Source organism: Xenia sp. Carnegie-2017, unplaced genomic scaffold, assembly GCF_021976095.1.
Source record: "Xenia sp. Carnegie-2017 unplaced genomic scaffold, XeniaSp_v1 HiC_scaffold_19, whole genome shotgun sequence".
NCBI classification, from domain to species: Eukaryota; Metazoa; Cnidaria; class Anthozoa; order Malacalcyonacea; family Xeniidae; genus Xenia; species Xenia sp. Carnegie-2017.
This window is the reverse complement of record NW_025813481.1, coordinates 3565567-3588149: the sequence shown is the minus strand read 5'-3', so window position 1 is coordinate 3588149 and position 22583 is coordinate 3565567. Positions and strand designations below refer to the sequence as shown.

At 35.1% G+C, this 22583-nt stretch overlaps 1 protein-coding gene and 1 long non-coding RNA gene across 2 annotated transcripts in view; one reads left to right on the top strand and one right to left on the bottom strand.

Moving 5' to 3' along the window:
* The window catches only part of LOC124438005, a 15817-nt gene extending 3459 nt beyond the window's left edge, over positions 1–12358 (top strand). Inside the window, exons 2-3 of the long non-coding RNA XR_006945944.1 lie at positions 7713–7717; positions 12347–12358. This is a non-coding gene — a long non-coding RNA (uncharacterized LOC124438005). The remainder of the gene's footprint in view (positions 1–7712; positions 7718–12346) is intronic.
* The window catches only part of LOC124438779, a 130883-nt gene that overhangs the window by 53966 nt on the left and 54334 nt on the right, over positions 1–22583 (bottom strand). The gene's annotated exons all lie outside the window — the stretch shown is intronic.

Below are 22583 nucleotides of genomic sequence, written 5' to 3'. Positions count from 1 at the left end.
TAGATAGTTGATTAAAATTTTGTGAATATGACATAATAATTCGTCTCTACTTCAATTTTTTCTTATCAATACTGTGCTATAGAACCATATATGAACTTTATGTTGAGAATAATCAATGAACATATGCAATCTTCCTAAAGTTTATATATTTGATAAATCTCTTTCATTTGTCTTCAGAAAACTAGAACTCGTTTGTGTCATCCCTGACTTTGCAGTAAGCGTCACTGTTACATTTGCCGTAAAATTATTGATATTTACTCCTTTATTTTCTTCTCTCGTCTAATTAACAGCATTGTGTTCAATTTAAGAATTTTATGCAAAATATCCCAAACAAGTATTATTTGTCGTATTTGTCTGATTTTATACTTGTCGTATCATTTGATTTGAGAAAAAGTAACTAATGCAAACTTTTACTGGTGCTCCGAAAAACCACTTGTCAATTGTTTATAAAAACAAATTTAATTTTTCTTGTCGAAAAGTCATCCACGTGTATTTTCAAAAGAGCTATAAGAAGTGCATATTTCACATCTTTGTCTTTCAACAAAATGCTAAAGATTAACACTAACGCCCACATGACAAATTCTTTATTTCTTTGACGTTGAAAGCCTTTTTACCAACATACCACTGACCGAAACCATAGACATTGCTATTGATTAAATTTTACCAACAACCCTACATTCAAAATGAGCAGAACAGAACTAAAACTATTGTTTAACATCACTACGGCCGAGACTCATTTTTATTTAACGGTAAGTACTACGACCAAATTGACGGGTAAGTGGGGCTCACCTTTGGCACCCATTCTAGCCAACATTTTCATGGGTTTTCACGAACGAAACTGGTTAAATAACTACAGCAAACAACAAACCTTTATTTTACCGCAGATACGTTGACGACATTTTTGTATTTTTCATAACAAAGACGAAGCATTACTTTTACGAATACATCAACAAACAACATCAAAGCATAAACTTTACATACGAAACCGAACAAGACAATCAGTTACCCTTTCTTGACATCTTACTAACTAAATCACATGAAAACTGTATGACCTCTACGTACCACAAACCAACATATACAGGACTACTGACTAACTTTTTAGTTTCACACCATTAAATTACAAAATTGGACTGATACGAACACTGACCGACAGAGCACGGAAACTTAACAACAGACATCGGCTTTCAACGTGATCTAAAGAAACTAATATTCACTCTCAACATAATTCTTTTCCTTTCATTTCATCAACAACACTATACAACACTATTTGGACAACAAGAAAAGCCCTGACTCATCTAACTCCACAACTAACACTAACGATATACAACAACCTGACAATAAACGTTATTTCAAACTACCTTACATAGGTGATTACTCACGACACACACAACGCAAACTCACACAAATCATTAAACGCTACTGCACTGACATTGACGTTAAACTTATTTTCACACCTTTAAAATAAAATCTTTATTTTCGTTTAAAGACCCACTTCCCGAACTTTCCAAATCTATGGTAGTTTATCAATTTTCATGTGCGGGATGTAATTCCTGCTATATTGGTGAAACTGCTCGCCAATTATCTATCAGGATAAAGGAACATACTCACACAGACAAAAACTCCACTATCTACAAACATCTTCAAGCCTCTCCTTCATGTAAAAACAAATTCTCACCTTCCTGTTTTAAAATCATCGACGCTGATCAATCCACTTTCTCACTCAAAATCAAGGAAGTTCTACACATTAATAAAACTAATCCCGATTTAAATATCAAAGTTCACCACTACAACACTATATTTACTTTATAATAATATTTTTTGTTATAAGTTCTTAATACTTATTTTTCTTTTCCTTTTTTGTAAATATTTTATATTTAGTAACTGAATCATAATCCTATTCATTGTAATTAATTTATTCATATCATATTACGTATGATATTACTTAACACTAACCATTCTGCACTGAAGATGGCATTCTGATAATGTCGAAACATGTTTGCTTTCAAAAATCGTCGTTTTCTCAAGTGTTTTTGACAAATATCAAATTTACATTCTTTTATTTTTGTACATGGAAACAAAGAAAATTCTGGCACTTAATGCACTTGCTTATGGTTTAACACTCGAAAAGCACAGTTGGTATTTGGAAAAATAACAAAGCCGAAATGAAACACATGGAGTTAAAGAAGAAAAGTCCTGCATGATTTTAATTTTAACTAATTACTATAGACCCATAGTAAATTTTTAAGAAATATATTTTTATTTTGGTAATAAGTGCATATAGATTTAATAATAATAATTTGACTAGTTAGTACGCTAATGAGTAAAATGTGTGATAAATTAAGCCATAACTAGCATATTAAATTCAACCCAGTTGGAGTAAGGTCCCATTTTCGTATCAGGCTTTCGTATCATGCTTTAAGTTGAACAAATTTTGGAAATATAATGTTAAATAAATTTTGGAAAACGTGTATGTACAAGAAATTTTTAAAACAAAAAGCATGAGTAGGAATGAATTATATATATGTGCAAAGACAATCAGTCAACGATTGGTTCATATTACCAGGTGCATACAATATGTATTCGGTGCATATAAATTAAAATGCAAATCACGTGAAAGTATAAACTGAGCTGATGACACACAGAGGAAGGCCATGTATTTACAGGTCATATATATATATATCCGACCAGTAGTTTTATTTTCAAGAGACAGCACTTTCTGTGATTAATTGATCAAGCCAGTTGTAAATATAATGGCATAATTCTATAACACTGAAATTAGCTGCAGCTTTGCAAGTATACAGGCCTGTGCGGATATTTTAAGTGACAGTATAATGAAATTGCCCTTCTTGAATGAAAATATTTTAAAGGCATGCGGACTTTTTTATTATATTTAATGAAAGAGGAATCACTGTTACATAAAAACCTACTGAAAAATCTAATTTAATATTCACCAAATAATCTATATGTATTAATATAGTAAATAGTGAGTAGAAAGAAAATTTAAAAGTGTGATTGCTCATCATTTTGTTAAGAAAACGTTATCTATCCCAAAACAATTTTTCAGAAAGCTACTTTGCTCAATAAACTAATATAGGCTATAACATCAATATCAGCTGCAAGTATTTGCCAGTAAATGACAGGATTATCATTGACAGTTAAGAGGGATGATAATTATCAAAGATAATATATATTGCTTTTTGAAATATAATGCACCTGCGCATACTATATAAACGAACTTAAATGCTGATTAGATTATGAAAGATACTTAGTTGTCCTTCATTAACGTATATGCAAGCACTGGCTTTGATGGCCAAAGCTTTTTCAATCATTTAAGGGAGAGGCAAAAGTAGCCTAACAGTCAAGGCATAAGGTTGTTAAAGTAAAAATCTATTTGTAGAATACTAATCCGTGGACATATATGCTGTAAAATCATGAATTCATCTCTTAATGCGTTCACACACATTTGCCACATTCAAGATAGGGTATTTATACTTCGCTCTGGGGCTTCTAGCGTTGGGCTTTATATATACTATATTGTCGCATTTTTAGCTCTATGCTCAATTACGTTGCTTACAGTTTTTCTTAATTTGACGGCCATCTTGACATTTCTGTCGTCAAAGCGTCTCAGAAATTCTGTTTGTTATTTTCCTATATTTTTGCAATCCATTATTGATCTCCTTTTTGGGACATCGATTATGGCTTTAACGTTCAGGCAATTTTTACACGCAGTTTCCATCGTAAAGGTCAACTGTACTTTGTTTTATGTGGAACGGATTATACATTATGTACTCATTGGCTGCTCAGTGTCTGTGTTATCTTGTATGAATATCGAAAGGTTTTTGGGCATCGTGTATCCTATGCACCATCGAACAAAAGTTACAAAGACCATGTTAGCAGCTTACGTTCTTATTGGTTGTTTTGTTTCGTTGTTGATGTGCACCATTTCCAATTTGATAGAATCCTTGTCATTATTACGAGATTTTTTCGGTTATGTTACTATCGTGCATTTCATTGGAACTGTTGTGGTGTATGTTAAGATCTATTTTGTGGCAAGAAAGTCAATTCCACGAGAAGGTGGTGGAAAAATGAGGAACAAAATTACGCCAATGCCTACCCAGGAAAATAATTCAACCAATGAAGCGAGTACGTCCCGGCAATTTACAACCAAAAGTTCCCCTAAACTTAACGAACAACGAAGCGATCGTGAAGAAGCGAATGAAAACTTTGTAATGAAAACGAATCTTATCGCAGTTAAAAGTCAAAAATCTGGCAACTTGAATAAGTTTGAAGATGAAAATCGGTCGCACCAACCTTCTTCTTCAAAATTAAATCCAAAATGCAAAAATGACGGAAAACGAAGCAGAGTTTCCAATCTTTTCTCTAAGAGTTCGACAATGGATGCCCTGAAACTGAGTGAACACAATTCGTTGCAAGTTGAAATATGCGCTCGCAAAAACTTATTACACAACATAAAATTAGCAAATTCATGTCGCTTGGTTGTTATATTTTCATTATTAAGTTTCTTTACACCGACTATTCTTGTAGGGCTTAGACCTATTGATTTAGGACAGCATTTTATTGAAGTTGTCGTTTCGTGTAATTTGTTCTTTTTTTCAAATTCGTTTTTGAATGGATTGATTTTCTTCTGGAGGGTGGGAGTCTTGAGGAATGAGGCAAAGATTTTCCTCAAAAAAATTTTGTTTACGATATTAAGGAAAAAGTAAAGGAAAAGAAACATTCTTACGATATAATTGGCTATATGATTGGTTAGACAATTTGGTAATCATTAAAATCTATTTGTAGTATATACTAAAGAAAAACTTTAAATTCAGTGCTTATATAAGCAACATTGAAAAGTTATGTCTTTTATGACGGCTTCCTATTGGAAACCAATTACCATAACCTTAAAGAATTATATGAATTTTTTCTAAATAAATAATACCATCTTATAGATGTTAAATATAACTTATATAAAAATTAATTTATATTATTTGAAAATATTTTAATATGTCATTTACCAAAATTTAGTAATGACCCAAATTTCTTCGCAGATACTTACTTATGAAAGCAAATGGTAAGTATAATTTACTCTCAATATCACAGATATTGTAACATGATGCTTTTGTAAACAGACCGAGCTCGTACGGTAAAGATTGTACTAAAAGTCAGAGATCTGATACTTCTCTGTAAAAACTTAGTAATAAGTGAGATTAATAAAAGCTTTATCATATAGCATTATTGAACCTAAAACTCGTGCTCGCCTTTTGCTGTAAAGAGTTCAATTTTTCTAACCATTCCCAAGAGGGTGACCTTGAAAGAGAACGTGAAGACTCAGCGCTTCAGTAGTTGTTCTAAATCTTTCTTAGCATGATTGCTGTTCATTATCTCATCAAAAAACTATATGTAGTCTTATTGATGGTCTTCCAACTAATGACGCTTATTGCTTGTGAATTTTTGAATGTCACTACCATCTTTTTGTTTCTGTCGTCAAAGCGTCTATTAAACTCTTATAATGTTTTTTTTTTATATAAAATTTCCATTGTTGATCACTGGCTTACTTGGATAAGCAATATGGTTTAAGTATTTTGGCAAATCGTACATTGCTGTATTTTTGTATATGAAAAGACACTTTGCATCTGAAAGACATTTAAATATAACAATACACATGAGTAGCTGTGATATGAAAATCAGTCAAACCAGATCAAAGCAATTTGGAATGCTGAAAAATATTTAGCTCAAAAGAATCATTCGTCAATCACAAAGCACATCACGAATTTATGTTTTTTGTTGTCAGTTAAAAAAACAATGACGTCTTGAAAATCTAAATATATTTTAAACTAAAAGGTTTTTTTCATGTACAAAGTAATTATATGTAGTGTAATAAATGTGATGTATTTTCAATAATTACATGCAGATGACTAAAACATCTGAGAATTTGGGCCTTTCTCACTTTCCAGACCATTTAAGGTTTTGTAAGCCATCCAAAATGAAGAAACGAAATGCAACTCAGTCTAAAAAACTTTTCTGTATAATTTTAATCTTAAATTGTCCCCATTAACAATTTCTTGAGAAATTGATTGTCATTACTGCCAATTAGAGCAAATACACTTGCATCACAGAGAAAAAATCTGGCTGCTAATTACATTGTGAAAAATTAAGCCATAATTTATATTAAATTCAACCCACTTGCACTATAATTCTTTCTATTATCTAGTTTTTAGATTGAAATCTTTGAAAAATTATTCATATTGAGACAATTAGTTCAAATGATGTCAAATAAATTTTGGGAAAATATTGGTGGGATTTATATCACGTGCATCATATGAAGCTATGAAAAAGACAAGTCAATTGGTCCACTTTAGTAGTTGCATACAATATATCTCTACCGCATACAATTTAAAATGCAAATAACATGAACATAATTGAGCTTATAACGCAACACAATAATTTTATAATCCTTAGTTTTGTTGAACAAGTGCATATCTTCTGAGATAGGAAATTTGTACGTGCATTTAACTGATGATCGCCGTAAGTTGTGAAACACTGTGCAGCAAATGTTTTATGTGAACAATATTTTGATATGATTTACTACACGGTGTTTCACGTCCAACAACGATCATCAGCTATCAATATCCACATTGATATTGAGCACTTTGTTACATTTTATACTCAGTTTTTTTCATATTGTTTATATGTATATATATATCAGAAAAATAGTTTTACTTTTGACGACGTGCATGGCAACTTCTGTAAGTAATAGACTCGTCAAACTTAACTAATACTTCATGTCTCAAAAAAACAAATGACAAGTACAGAAAGTGCATGGGCTCAATATGTTGCTAAAGTACGTTATTAACAGCTCGAACAAATTTTGTAGATGATTGATTGGCTCGTGAAAACTAAAACATGCTATGGTATTACTATCATGTGCTATTTGTTACTCCATTAAAAAGTGATGATCAGAGAGCACGAAAGGCTTATCAATGACAGTTAAGACTGATCATAATTATAAAAGATTTTGCATACTGTATCCAATTCCAATTGAAGTAGCTAGTTGTATAACTGAGATATATGTCTTTTGAGAAAATTTTTTTTTAGTGCATTTACATGTCATATATATATTAACAACACTTATATTTAAAGAAAAAGGAAACTTCTGGTACACATTACAATATTATTTGTCAGAAAATTAAATAATCAGCAAAATTAAAGCCTGTATTCTAATAGCTTGCTCACACTCTTACACCTTGAGTAAAGCCTCAAAATGTTTTCTTATTTATTGAAAGACTGCATTTACTTTCCACCGACTTTTTAGTTTCATATATTTTAGCAAAAATCATTGCTATGAATCGAAAATTAATCTTTATGATTAAAGAGTAAAAGTAAATTTAAAGTCGCACTCAGAGGAGGGTCAATGTGGGTGTGAGTATGCTTATACAATACGGGCATAAGTGTTCATGCTGGCGAAAATTCGACTGTGTAAGCTATTAGTGACATCATAAATTCATTTATGTCTTTCAAAATTAATGGTTTCCATATAGGAAACTGGTTCATCAAAGATGCAAATACAAAATGAGCTTGCTGTAGCTAAATCATTTTCATTTGCACTAAACCCATTAAATTTGAGACTGAAATTAGAAATTTCGAAACAATTGAGTTAGAATCATCAGTAACAATAATGTTTCAATTTTATGCTAGAAGATGTATATAAGAAATCGTTATTGCACGAGACGTGTTGTTCATATAGCTAATCACACAAACATATCGCTTTGTTATTTATCTGAGCAGGTGTCTTTTGTGTGAGATACGGAATTTCCCAATTCCTTTAGATCATACAACAAAGCCGCACTTTTCATTTCGGAGGAGGCAGAAAGTGTGTAGTACAAAAAAAGGCATAAGTTAGCGATTCTATGACATTTGATTTAAATATAGATTTTCAAATATTAGGATTATAATAACACTGTCTTTTAATGCAAAATTGATCATATCATTGAACTTGAGTAAAAAAGAGCAGAATCATTTAATTGCACGTATTTCAAGCAAGAATTTGAGTTTACAATTTTGGAATGATATCTATATTCAAACACAAAAAGATAAAATTTTACTATGTATAATATGCCTCAAACATGGGCGTCAATCCTGCGATAATCGGGGGTGACTATTTTTATACATTCAGTTATGCCAGGCTGATTTCTTTTGAAAATGAAAGTTTTTTGAAAAGAAAATAGCCAGTCATAGCAGAATATATGAATATGGTCCCCCCCAATTTAGACAGGATTTTCGCCAATGGCCTTAAAAGAAAAATAGGCTAAGTTAAAAGAATTCGTATGAGACTACGTTTTCGGTGATTTTTCGATAAAGTGCACTGAAGTACGTCATCTACAACTTATAAACTCATTTACGTCAAAATACTTGTAAGCAACTTTATATTTGTCACAAATTTGTTCACATGTGAAAAACCTTTAATTACTTGAAGCTTCATTGTTTTACTTTGCACATAAAAAGGATTAGGCTTTTCATCAAGATCATGAGCTAATAAATGGTTATTATTTCGTCAAAAGTGCTTGGATGAGTACAAATTTGAAAAGTAATTACTCATGAAGCAGTTAAGTGCTTACAATAAAGATATGTATATTACTGTACGTTATTCAAAAAAGCTGATCATTTTTGTTATGCAGAGCACTGTCACATGTTGTAAAACGATTATTATTTTCATCTTTACTAATTCCCCTCTACATAAAGGAAAAATATCCTGTTGCTTTTAATTTTCACTTTGCGTGAATTGATAGCAGAAGCAAAATTCTTTTGTAAAATACTGTTCTCATGGAAATCTACTGCTATATGAATTTATCTTCCTGTTTTTAACACGTTTGAAGGATTTTCATCTATAGTTTTATAAAAGCTATATTAATTCTCTACATGTGTTTATGTTATCCAATATGAATATTTAAAGTTTTTGAGTATTATATGTATATTCATTTTACTATAAAAAAAGATACACATAACAACTTATAAGGTTAGGTCTTCTCAAGAAAGTTTTTTTCTCACTTTTCTGATATGCAATGTGTCTAGTTTGGTATAATTGACTATATTAATAGAAGACTTTTGGCTTTTTGTCTGTCTTGTTTTCACTTTAACTGTTATCGTATATGTCGAGATATTTTGTGGCAAGAAAACCGTTCTAAAACATGGTGTAAAGCTTATAACGCTTTTATAACCTGCAGAAAATACTCCAGTTTGGCAGCAAACCAAAAATGATAACACGATTATACCACAGTTATTTAAGCCTCTAAATATAAAGATCTAATAACATAAAATTTCTAAATTCATCAAATTTTCATTACTTAAAAACCGTAGGAAGTTGTAGAAATGCGAGTGTTCATCAGTTTTACAAAGCACGTTGCTTTAAACGAAATTTTACATTTTTACACCGAGAAAAAACTTCAGTAGCAGGTGATATTTTTTAAGAGTTATAGCAATTTAAAGTCCATTAAAAAGTGCTTTGCTAAGTATGTGGAAGGCTTATCATTTAACTGTTATCATTGATTTTTATTACCAGATATTTTCGATATTGCTGCACAAACCTAGTGATTGATCATTTTGCAAATACAATGCATTTTCACTTACTGTATAAAATAATCAAATTTATGATTAGATGAAATATCTACTGAGTGATCTTTCATTTACGTATTCAATCGTTCGAACACAAAGGAATACGAAATTTTATATGCAGCAGAAAGAGCAATTGCTAAAGAACACTGACCCTCATTGACAAACTGCTTACAAGAAAATGACGAATTTCTCATTAAATGTGTTCACTCAATTTTGCCTCAATGAAGAAGAGGTGTTTACTTTTCGTTCAGATGTTTCCAGCATTGGGATGTATGTGAAATATACAACTGCATTTTTGATGCTACTCATAATTACGATGCTTACATTTTTTCTTAACCTCACCGCCATCTTAACATTTCTGTCATCAAATCGTCTGAAAAATTCCGTGTGTTATTTTCTTATATTCCTCCAATCCATTGTGGACCTCATTTTTGGAACATTGACTATGATGCTAACTTTTTGGCTAAACTTTCGATCTTTTTTCATGTTAGATTTCAACTGCACGTTGTTCCACGTTGAGCGGATGGTTCTCTATGTACATATTGGCTCCTCTGTGTCTGTGTTATCTTGTATGAATATCGAAAGATTTTTGGGCATCGTATATCCAATGCACCATTGTACTGAAGTGACAAAATCTAGGTTAACAGCTTATGTGTTTACAGGTATTTTTCTCTCTTTCTTGTTGTGCACGATTGCAAACTTAATTGAATCGACGTCAAGGTTACGAGAGGTTTTTGCTTGTGTTTGTCTCTTGCATTTTATTGGAACTGTTATAACATATGTCAAGATTTATTTTGTGGGAAGGAAATCGCTTTCACGAAAAAGTGGTTTAAAGCGTGGACGCCATAAAATAACCACCATGATTGACAAGCGTCAGAGTTTCACTAATAAATCATGTACGTCAAAAAGATATACAAAGGAAAATTCATCTCAACCAAAAAAAACAATCATCAAATGCAAAAAAGCAGATGAAAATTTTGCAATGAAGAGGAGGCATGCAGTAGTTGACGTAGAAGGAACAAAAAAGTCGGAAGACTTTGAAGATAAAGGTCTCTCATATCAGTCTGATTCTTCACGTACAAGTAAAACAAGGTCAAGTTCAAAACGCCAGGAGGATGAACGACCTAACAGAGTTTGCAAACTTTTTCAACGAAAGAATTGTGAGATGAATGGACATGAACTGATTCAAAACTATACGTCGCATGTTGAAAAATGCGCACGGAAGAATTTATTGCACAACATAAAATTAGCAAACTCATGTCGGTTAGTCGTTATATTTTCCTTAATGACCTTCGCAATACCTCCTATAATCATAGGAGTTCAGCCGATATACTTAGCTCAACATTATAAAGAAGTGACCTTTTTGTGTACAATATTCTATTTTTCAAATTCCTTCGTGAATTGTACAATTTTCTTCTGGAGGATAGCAATCTTGAGAAATGAGGCCAAAGTTTTTTTCAAAAGACTATGGCTTACATTATCAAACAAAAATTGAAAAACCTGAATTTGTTTGTAACGTTAATTATTATGTGTGTGTTGCAATAAACTAGGCCAGAAATTATATTAAAAAATCTGAAAACTGGTGTGTTCTAGTGTTAGTCTAAATTCTTCATATTCGACGTTTATTTAGTTTGTGTTAAAAAAGGTAATGCGACTCCCTCCTAAAGTACTAGATGAGTGACCGAAAATTATAGATATCACTACACAACATTGTTTTAGCTTTCGAATGTCAACATATGCACGAAAATTGAGAAAATGTGAGCTTACTAGAAAATTGAAGAAACGTTTGCACCTGCATGTCCATAATTTTATGTTAACAGAAAGTATCATAGCTAATAAATTCACTTGCATTCCAGCATATGATCATTAATTCCCTTCTTTAAAGCTCCTCTAAATAAACAAAATTTGCCAATGACGATTGCGTATTTTAACACATTAGACACAGAAGAAAATGGGAAGTACGGAGTTGTTAAAAAAGTAAGGACATATGAGTCTACGGACATGATGGACTCTACTGTTGGGGCGACAGGTGAGTAGGCATGCAGGTCTATCTGCGAGAGTGGGACCTCATGTGTGAATGTAGGCCAATTTGTTATGCACACGAACGTCCGCAAACCCTGCAGGGGTACAAGACAAGAGGGGCAGAGCGTTGCTTCCTTCGGGCCCTCTTCTCCTTGATGGCGGCTGCTCTACCGGCTTCGAATTTCCGAACGCCCTGGGAGCATAGACGCCTCCACTGCAGTCTGTCTCCCGCCAACTCCTCCCAGGTGTTTGGGTCTATGTTGCAGCTCTTGATGTTGGCTTTAAGGGTGTCTTTGTATCTCTTCAGCGGTCTTCCTTGGACACGGCTCCCGTCTTGTAGTTGACCATTCGGCAGGTGGTGGCTCGTTAACCCAGGAAGGTAGCCCACCTAGGGGAAGGAAAACCCTGACTCCAAACCTCCGCTTCCTTGCGGTGTACTCGGTCACGGGAAAGGCTAGGAGACGGATACTCCGAAGAAGAAAGCTGCACCTCGGCGTCAGTAGGCGAGCATTCGGCGTCAGTAGGCGAGAGGGTGGATACGGGCATGCACATCCCCTCTTCACCTAAAACATTCACCTGTGCTGGTCAGGCAAGCTGGTTTGCCGGAATCAATTTATGCAACCATCCCTTTTTTGCACCAGCTATCTCAAGTCCTGTGGCGATGGAGAAATGGTGACGGGAAAAGGCAGAGGATGCTGCTGGAAGTTCTTAGCCATGACTCTGCACGCAGGCGGCTGCGAATTGATGGTCGTCCGCCATAAACCTAGGGCAGATACGGCGCCCGTATCCTCTCGCAGTGACAGAGCAGCCCTCTTTTGGGTTAGCACTGCTCTCCCCACATGGGGAAGGGGAGATAAAAGGATCCCTAAACAAAGACTGCCCTACTTGCACCTGGCAGGAACCGCACCTGCCTGGGCATCCAACTAAGCGGTCGTACAACTAAGGATAACAAAATAAGAAAGCGCTTAACCATTGGGGCATGGAACGTGAGAACGCTGTTGGATAGAGGAGACAGACCAGAGCGACGCACTGCTCTAATAGCAAGGATGCTTGGACAATACCAGGTGGACATAGCCGCATTGAGTGAGACCAGACTTGCAGATGAAACTCAACTGGAAGAGATCGGTGGTGGCTACACCTTCTACTGCATTGGGAAACCTGAAAACGCCCCAAGACACTCAGGCGTGGGATTTGCCATACGCACTCAGCTCGCAAGGCGACTAGTCAGCTTGCCACAGGGCATCAGCGATCGCCTCATGACCCTAAGGCTGAAACTCCAGAAAGACTGCAACGCAACAATTGTCAGCGCCTACGCCCCTACAATGACAAACCCAGATGAAGTGAAGGTAGACTTCTACGAAGAGCTCAACCAGCTACTCTCCAGTGTTGACCGCAGAGACAAATTCATCATCCTTGGAGGCTTTAACGCACGAGTTGGAGTAGACTACACCATCTTGCCAAACATCCTGGATCGCCATGGAACTGGCAAGTGCAACTCCAATAGCCTGATGCTACTATCCCTGTGCGCACAGCACGAGCTAACCATCACTAACACTCTCTTTCAACAAGCTGACAAGCTGAAGAACACATGGATACACCCTCGCTCCAAACAGTGGCACATGCTGGACCACGTATTCGTCCGCCAGAGGGACCGCAGAAGCGTGCACATCACACGCTGCATGCGCGGTGCCGACTATTGGTCTGATCACCACCTGCTACGGAGCAAGATGAACATCCAGCTCGCCAGAAAGAACAAATCAGCAAGAGAGAAGCCACTTAGGAAGTTGAATGTAGCTCGCATTCCACCCAACAAAGAAGAGCTGCAAGAGAAGCTAGAGGTAGCCCTGGGAAACATTAATATCACGGGCGAGGATATAGAGGAAGACTGGAGCACTTTCAAAGAAGCCGTCTACAACTCTGCAGCGAGTATCCTTGGATACGTGGAGAAAACATCGAGACTGGTTTGACGAGAATGACGCTGAGATCAACAGGCTTATTGACAGGCTCCATAAGGCTCACAGTGACCTTATAGGAGACAAAGCTTGCGAAAAGAAGAAGCAAGACTACCAGCAAGTGAGGCAGCATGTGCAACACTGCGGGAAATGAAGAACGCCTGGTGGGAAAAGAAAGCCGAAGAAATCCAAGTGGCAGCTGATGCTCACGACTCAAAAAAGCTCCACGATGGGCATTGCACGGTGTACAGTCCAAAATCGGCAGGCTCTACCCCCATCAGGTCTGCAGACCGAACGAAACTGCTAAAAGACAAAGCTGACATACTTTCCCGCTGGACTGAACACTTCAACAAGCTGCTGAATAGAGTGTCACAGATGAACGAAGAAGCCATTGAGTCCCTCCCCCAGCTGCCAATCAAAGAGGGAATTGCCGACCCACCCACCAGAGACAAGGTTGCAAAAGCCCTCAACAGACAAGGTCTGGAAAGGCTGCTGGGGCGATAGCATTCCAGCTGACGTCTACAAGAACGGAGGCCAGGCACTCCTGGACAAACTGACATCCCTGTTCCAGGAGGTTTGGAAAGTTGTCAAGGTCCCCCAGGACTTCAAAGATGCTGCCGTCGTGCACATCTATAAGAGGAAAGGCGGAGACCTCATGTCACAACCATCGAGGCATACCCTTCCTCTGCATCGCAGGAAGGTTTTGGCCCGGGTAGTCCTCAACAGGCTAATCACAAATGTGTCCGAGGCCATCGTCCCTGAACCTCAGTGTGGTTTCCGGGCAGGCAGTGGAACTACTGACATGGTTTTCGCTATTTGCCAGTTGCAGGAAAAGTGCCGCGAGCAAAACAATGAACTCCACATGGTCTTCGTAGACCTAACTAAGGCATTCGACACCGTTAATCGGGAAGGCCTTTGGAGGATCCTGGGAAAATTTGGGTGTCCAAAGAAGCTAGTCTCTCTGGTAGCCTCCTTTCACGATTTCATGCAGGCAAGAGTCCAAGAAAGTGGGAGACATCTGACCCATTTTCTGTGAAGAACGGTGTGAATGAAGGTTGTGTTCTTTTCCTCTCTTCTCCATCCTGCTCGCAGCGATGCTGCTCGACGCCTTCCGTGACTTCAACAATGGGGTGTACACTCAGTTCCGTACTGATGGAAAGATCTTCAACCTCAGAAGACTTCAGTCCAAGACCAAAGTCTACGAGGCACTCCTGCTTGAATTTCTCTTCGCAGATGACTGTGCACTATCCGCCCACTCCCATGAAGACATCCAGTGCATAACAGACCGCTTCGCAAATGCATGTGATCGCTTTGGGCTGACCATCAGCCTGCGCAAGACTGAGACTCTGGTCCATTTTCCACCATCCCAGACACATGACACCTCACCACCACCTCCTGTCATCATTAACCACACCAACATCAAGACTGCTGACAAGTTCTGCTACCTTGGCAGCACCATCAGCAACAATGGTTCCCTGGACGCAGAGGTAACGCTGCGTATTGCAAAGGAAAGTGCTGCTTTCGGCAGACTAAAGAGAACACGGAATCAAGATCGTCACCAAAATTGCTGTGTACAGGGCTGTGGTCCTGAGTGTTCTGCTGTACTGCTGTGAAACCTGACCACTTATCGCAGGCACATACAACAGCTGGAGCAGTTCCACGAACGCTGCCTGAGAAAAATCCTCCGCATCAAGTGGCAGGACAAAGTGTCCAACCTTGAAGGCCTTGAAAGGTGTGGACTCCCCAGCATTGAGAGCTTGATCATCAAAGCTCAACTCCGATGGACAGGCCATGTCGTAAGTACATGGCCTTATTATGCTTATTTCTACTAAAAATCTGCATACCTTGAAAAATGTATATCATTTAAAATTCATTCAGAAGATTTCACAACACGAAAATTCTGTAGCTAGTTTTATAGTCTTTAAGCTAAGTAGGTTTCAGTCAACATGCCCGGGCTTTCGAAAGGCCCTAGGTATCTGCACTTAATTAGTTTTTACTTTTTGCTTATCAAAACTAGATTAAAGCTATTAATTTGGAACATTTATAGTGTTGAAAACTGAACGATTGATTAAATATTAAGGATATAAGGCTTTGACATATGTATTCATTGTTTAAATGCGCGACATTACAAATTCAGGAAGTAGTGTGTTTTCAAATTGCAAATTTGTCGATTAAAAGAAGAAAAGATAGTGACTTGTTTTTCTCTATTGTTTAGTTATAAAAGGTTTGAAGTTGATGTCTCTAAATTTTGCTATTGTATGAATTGGTATTTTTTCATTAAAAGAAGCTTGTGGAATACTGATATCAGAATAAAATAATACAACTATACAATCATGAATTTGTCTTCAAATTAATTTTCTCAATTCTGCCGGGTATTTGATGTTGTAATTCTCGCTCTTTCTTCCATTTCAAACGAGGAGGTGAAAATAAACCACATAGTTATAATCGTGTTACATCTATTTATTTTGTTCCTTACGCTTTTCTTTAATCTTACCGATATCTTGACATTTATGTCATCGAAGCGTCTGAGGAGTTGTCTTTGTTATTTTCTTATATTCCTCCAATCAGTTGTTGATGTTACTATTGGTACATCGGTTATTATATTAACCATTTTGCAAATCTTACCGGAATTTTCAATCTTAGATGTTGACTGTCGGGTAACTCATGTGTTCATTATTGGCTTATTTCTGTTCCTTGACTGTTCGGTTTCTGTGTTGTCCTGTATGAATATCGAAAGATATCTGGGCATCGTACATCCAATCTGTCATCCAACAAGAGTGACAAAAAATAAGTTAATGGACTATGTCTTTACAGGTTGTTTTATCTCTTTATTGATGTGCATATTTGCACATATAATCGAAGCAATTTCAATGATACAAACATTTTTCGTTTGTTTATCTATCTTGCATTTCCTTGGAACTGCTTGGGTGTATGTAAAGATTTATTATGTTGCAAGAGTATCACTTTCATAAGAATACAGTGCAAAGATCAGTGCAGAACATAAAACAACAGCAGCGATTATCTATGTAAAAGATTCAAGCAAAGAGGGATGTACGTCCAAACATTTAACCGACAATAATGAATCTTTAATGGAAAATCAAAGCAGTAAATTGAAAAATCGGAAGCATGGCCTACTGTAATTTGAGTAGGCCATGCTGGAAGATATTGCAAGGAAAATTAACCATAGAGCATTTGAAGTGGAAGTAAAAACTCAATGTGATGTGACTCGAAGTAAAAGTCTTCAATTTCAGCCCAGATCCAATATTCCAAGCTTAATACACGAAAAACATGGAAGAAGGAGTTGAGTTTGCAAATATTTTCAAAGAAGTAATAACAGGATGGTAGCGCATGTAACGATTCAAAATCCTTCGTTGCCAGTTAAAGCATATGCTCGCAAGTTATTACTTTATAACATGAAATTAGCCAACTCTTGCCGCTTGATCGTTATTTTTTCATTGATAAGTTTTGCTATACTTCTTATTTTATTAGGATTTCAACCGATTGATTTCGGTGTTTATTTCGTGGAAAAAAACGCTTGGTGTAGTGTGTTATATCTTTTAAACCTACTGTTGAATTATTTTATTTTCTTCTGGAGAGTGGCAATAGAATTTATTCATTCCAAAAGACAAATAAAAGTTTTTACTTCATACGAGTATTTCAAATTTGCTTTTTCTAAATTTATTGTTATTAACGTATTTTTATGAAAATGTAATATTTGTCTCGGCTTTGTTTAATCATCAACATGATGAAGACTATATTGTTTTAAGTGATTTCAAAGTTAACCATATCTACATATGCATAGAACCTAAATTTTAAGTCAATAAACAAAGTTATTTGTTATAAGAGTCAAATAAATCTTACTTATATGGTGTAGTAATTAAGTTCGCCTAAATCGTTGTTTTGATCGAAGGACATAATAAAGTATTTTTGAAGAAGAAAGCAGTTATGTGCATGCATGCTTTTTTAAGGATTTATTTAAACTCATTTACGTCAAAGCTTCTTCCAAACACTGTTTTTAAAAGAACAAATAAGCTAATTAACGAGAGATCTACAAAATTCATGGCCCAAAGCTCTCAAAGAGAGTCTGACGACTTGTTCCTGTTTTAAAGATACTTTGCCAAAGTTTTGCAAAAGCCAGTTACTTCTCCAACCCTTATATTGCCACCTTTTAATTCTCTGATGAATCTGACTGTTAATATGCTGAGTTGTAGCTGTGGTCACAAAGGAATATAACGTCATCTTTCTGGACATGCAGTCACTGGCCCATCTTTGTTGCCAACAATCTGGAGGCAGTAGTTACTTCTAGTTTTATCTTATTTTGTTTTCTAACTTATGACAATTTGGAGATATTAGAAGAAATGTAAGTTGTTAGTTGTTTACGTTTTTTAGTGTTAATTTTTTTGATAGTGAATAAATTTTTCGTGCAGTATCGAGATTATTCTGGTTATTCATGCACAAAAATCAGCAAATTTGTATTACAAATTTTGATATTAGGAGATGAAACTAAAAACAGCAATTGGAAAGTTTTGGGTTATCGAAAAGGTTTGGGGCAGATATTGTGAGGTTCGTACATAAAATCTGCAATGGGCTTGTCGTGGAGTTTATCCGCAGCTGATTCATGATGTTTAACGCTAAAACATTTACAATATCAATTTATTTTTGACTCTTTTATTCAATCCTTTTTTTCCAACATATATAATCAATATATATATGTGTAGTGGTGTAGAGAAAAATCACAGAACTACAGATTCATCCCGGCAAGCCTGTTTCATGATTGCTCACTCATCAGGGGATTTAATGAATAAAATACTTAAATGCTTAAAATATATATACAAGATGACGGAAGTTAGTGTATTAATCAAGGTGTATAGTCGTGGTCAATATTGCTGTCTTTACATCTCATGGAACATCATCACACACAGCAAACCATACAACAGCACCAGTAAAAGATGCAACCTTTGCCTTAAAGAAAAATTCTTCATCCTCTACCAACCATCCAAATCATCCCTCAATAAACGCAACGAACTTGTTTCCTCTTGCCGCCATAGATCCAAAACACTCCTATGTAATTTGTAACCATACACCTTAATTAATACTCTAACTTGCGTCATCTAACTTGAAACTATACACCTTGATTAATACACTAACTTCCGTCATCTAGTATATATATTTTAAGCATTTAAGTATTTTATTCATTAAATCCCCTGAAGAGTGAGCAATCACGAAACAGGCTTGTCGGGATGAATCTGTAGTTCTGTGATTTTTCTCTACACCACTACACATATTTACGCTCTGCTCTCGGGCATCGAGCACTGTTTTATACAGAAAATCATAAATTATAAACTTCCTAATCAATATATATATATATATGTATACAATTTTCTGTTTTAAAAATGATAATTTAGCTAAAATGCGAGGGATTTAAAATAACGCACTGCCACGAAAGTAACGTATGTCGGTATAGCATAGATTCCTTCTGAGACTTAACAGTTTGCTCAGTACTTTTAGCTTTTTAAAAATGTACTTTTCAATCATATATTTTTGGGTTGTATATGCATATTTTGGTCATAAACAATGCTCAAAGGTTTTGGATGAGGACTTGTGGACTAATGAATACACGAATTATTCCAAGCATATTGACGACAATAAAAGCACTAGCGATAACGAGATGCCCTACAAAAAAAATCCATTAATAACACTGAGTTTCTAACAATATCTTCAAAAGAAATATCGGCCAATCACATATACAGTTTAGAAGCTCGTTGGCTCACGTGTTTTATTGTAGTGGGAATTGCTGATGACATGCTAAAATATCTACCAAAGTTTTTCCTTTAGGACGAAAAATCTGATTTTTAAAGTGTAGAATAATTAATAATTTAAATGATTTAAAGTTAAATAATTTGCAAATAGAACATACTGTAGTTGAATTTGGAGTAAACAATGAATAAAATAACTTTGAAATTAAAAAGCTTTTTTAGTAGAAGACTTTCAACTCACCGACGGTTGTCCAATATATTCATTAGTACACGCGTATGTAATGAATACACTAGTGAAGGGATAAGAGAAATTTAATGATCATTTCTTTAGTGAATCTCCCTGATGACCTTGTACAAAAAGCTGAAGATCGAACAGACTGAAACCAGAGATTAGGTTGACAACATAAACTAGCTTAAAGCATGTGTATTTAAAGGACAGATTTTTGAGAAGTTAAAATCAATAATCGCCGCCACGATCATCGAAAACGGAATAACTGTTCTAAGGAATCGCTGTAGATCTAATGGGCAAAACGATGGTAATAAATTGTAGCCCAGCCCAAAAAAGCATGAAGGTGATGAGCTTAAAGAACTTAGTTTTAGAAATAATACATGACTTTAAGGGGTAAGTACAGCGTTTTTCAGTCATCTGTTACGAATTTTTTTAACAGTAACGTTTCTGGTAATTGTAGACAGAATGGAATTGAAGTGAACAGGAGATGCAAATACGGTGCGTAGTCATAAAATGCTGCCAAGTTTAGCTTTTGAAAACACAGTTTTTAAAAGAACAAATAAACTACTTCACGAGAGATCTACAAAATGCATCTCAAAGACAGTCTCCAAAGCTCTCAAAGACAGTCTGACGACTTGTTCCTGTTTTAAAGATACTTTGGCAAAGTTTTGTAAAAGCCAGTTACTTCTCCAACCCTTATATTGCCACCATTTAATTCTCTGATGAATCTGACTGTTAATATGCCGAGTTGTGGCTGTGGTCACAAAGGAAGATAACGTCATCTTTCTGTTCATCTTTCGTTTTTTACCGGTTCGTACAGAAAATCTGCAACGGGCTGGTCATAGAGTTTATCCGCAGCTGATTCATGATGTTTCACGCTAAAAAAAGGCATTTCACAATATCAATTTATTTCTGACTCTTTTATTCAATCCTTTTTTTTTTCAAAAATTATAATCAATATATATATGTATATAATTTTCTGTTTTAATAATGATAATTTAGCTAAAATGTGATGCATTCAAAACAACGCACTGCCACGAAAGTAACGTATGTCGGTATTGCATAGGTTCCTTCCGGGACTTAACAGTTTGCTCAGTACTTTCAGTTTTTTAAAAATGTACTTTTCAATCATATATTTTTGGGTTGTATCTGCATATTTTGGGCATAAACAATGCTCAAAAGTTTTGGATGAGGACTTGTGGACTAATGAATACACGAATTATTCCAAGCATATTGACGACAATAAAAGCACTAGAGATAGCGAGATTCACTACAAAAACAATCCATTAATAACACTGAGTTTCTAAAAATATCTTCAAAAGAAATATCAGTGAATCACATATACAGTTTGGAAGCTCGTTGGCTCACGTGTTTTATTGTAGTGGGAAGGGCTGATGATATGCTAAAAAATCTACCAAAATTTTTCCTTTAGGACAAAAAATCTGATTTTGAAAGTGTAGAAGAAGCAATCACCACATGAGTTTTGCCAGAAGATTCAAAGTTTACGATGAAAAGTTTAGATGTACAAATGGATTATTATGAGAAAAGTGCACTCAAGAACATTGTTGACGAGGGATAGTACAAGGATCAACAGAGAATGTTGAATCTACTTTGTAAGATTGTAGAATCTACTTTGTAAGATTGTATGCACTAACTGTATGTGTATGTGTAACTAAACATGAAAAAAATGTGAGCAATTTTTGTTCAGCTCAATATATAACTGTAAACACTTACAATTTGCCCTTTTTCTCTAATTTTTGCCAATAGGGTATATGATTCAAGTGAACGCATTTCGATATTTTTTGTTTTCTATGGTTACATTTTATAGATGTTTTTTTTTTATTTTAAATAAAATAAAGGAAAAAGAGTTTGGTCTTTGTATGAATTTAAAAGCTCGTTTTGGACTTCTAAGTTACTTTTCATTGAATCGCAGTTATAATGAAAGTTATCCTTCTCGAAATATGTATTTTTAGGGTCGGCACTAGATCATAGTCAACTAACGTACGCGCCCACCTATTATTCCTAATATGTCGGCGGCAAGTAACAATTGACGAATATTCATGTATATGTAATTACCATTGGTGATTACCAGTGATTTCTATTAAAATAACTGGATATGCAAAGAGCCTGAGAACTGTTGTCAAAAACATGGATGCCAAAAGGATATTTTGGGTGAAAAACTTTAAAAAAGGAAAACATAGCAGATTCAGCAAAGTTAAGCAGCCAAATAAAACAAAAACGGTCTCATCCGAATTGATATAAACTATACGTCTCAAGTTGAATAACTTACACGCAAAAATTTACTACACAGCGTAATATTTTTTCAGGTTAAAACTAGTTCTTATCGAAGAAAATGTCTGCATGATGATTCTCTAACACCATATACACATACTACTTCAAGTCTTCACGTATTGGCTGTGCATGTTGATAATGGTTTATCATCTTTTTTTACTTGACAACTTTCAACTGCTCATAGAAAAAATAGACCAATCTACTGGTGTTGTAGTTCTTGTATGTAAACTGCAAGAAGTGTGAAGTTATAGTTTCACATAGCCAAAATTTATTCTGAGTATATTTTTACGTATAACTTTTTCGATTACTTGATGTATTCATTGTGTTTTATCATATGTGAACTGAATTAAGCTCATATTACAAATATCCATTTATATTTTACTGTGTTAAGTAGTAATTTTTTATGGATGTGGCATTTGTCCATGAAACTACGAAATAACTATCTGGGGCTGCGGTTGCAAATGAAGGCCAAATAGAGCTATCTAATAGATAAAAATTATTGTTGAACGCCTCAAAAATATCTTAAAAGAGAATTATTAACCATTTGAACTAGACAATCAATGAAACATTGTCTTGTTCCTAGAATCTCTAAGTTTATTATCGTAAAGAATATATAACCACTTTTTTCATAAAATTAGAAAATATGCTATGCATAAGATAACGCTTTCAAATGTATGTTCAACCAGCCCCTGGCCCAAACTGTTATTTTATAACCTGTAG